We start from the raw sequence: 996 nt of genomic DNA on the forward strand, positions 1-996 counted from the left end.
TCTAAATTTTAATGCCTTTTTTTTTTGCCTAAATTTTTCCTTTTTAATGCCTAAATTTTAAATGCCTTTTTTAAACCCCCAAATCTCTTCCTTTAATTCAAGTGAAAACTTCTTTGTGGCTTGGCTCTGGTTGTTGTCCTAACATCACCTCTTCCAAATTTGCACTACTGCAGTTTTTTCTTTATAGAGCGTATTTAAATACAGGCCTTCTGGAGCACACAGTGCTGTAATCTTCCAGCTCTGTTTTGCAGGGTGGGCAGAAGAACTGCAGCTTTGTTTCTGACTTTTCTGCACTGTTGGCAGCATGGTGAGCTGCCTATCAATTAGCAAACATTGTAATGCAAAGTGTCAGTTTGGTTACTGACTTTTGTATGTTTGCTGTTAGTACAGTTCTGCACTACCCAATGCCCGGCTCACCTCTCCTGCCATGGGATCAATAGCCGAGTTAGCAATGCCTCTGGCTGATTGAAACAGTTAATGTTTGGCTGCATAATTGAAGAGAGTTTAAAAGTTATTTAAATAACTTTAGAGAAGCTGAGTAGGGAGCTCCTTGGACGTTGATGTATGACTTGTTTATTTAAAAAAAAAATGAAGTTACATGATTTAAAAGCGCAAGGGTCAATTGGATGCTTCTGTCCAGATGGCAGCAGAACAAGCTGTAGAGCCCTATTGCGTGTGAGTAACTTCTGTCCTAGTACTAGCTATAAATAACTTCTGTTTAACCAGCAAAAAAGTAATATTAATTGTTTTATCACCTTTTGACTCATTCAGACTTATGAGGGATGTAGGAAAACTGCACCTCGCCTTGATAGTAGTACCAAAACTGCGTTAGTAGAAGCATAAGGCTCTTCTGAATACCTAGAGGCCTGGTGTTTTCATACCTTCCTGTCCCCACTAAGACTGCTGTATTACAGTCTCAGGGGTAAAAAATGTAAAGTTTTAATTATTTTTCTTTATTTTTTTGCATTAGTTGTGATTTGGGGGGAAAAGCAGGCT

General features: G+C 38.5%; 1 protein-coding gene across 1 annotated transcript in view; it reads left to right on the forward strand.

Moving 5' to 3' along the window:
- MAPK6 (mitogen-activated protein kinase 6) overlaps positions 1–996 on the forward strand; it is a 30,164-nt gene that overhangs the window by 13,857 nt on the left and 15,311 nt on the right. The gene's annotated exons all lie outside the window — the stretch shown is intronic.

Source organism: Empidonax traillii, unplaced genomic scaffold (assembly GCF_003031625.1).
Source record: "Empidonax traillii isolate 1590-97213 ecotype Southwest subspecies unplaced genomic scaffold, ASM303162v1 scaffold117:size1203958, whole genome shotgun sequence".
Classification (NCBI taxonomy): Eukaryota; Metazoa; Chordata; class Aves; order Passeriformes; family Tyrannidae; genus Empidonax; species Empidonax traillii.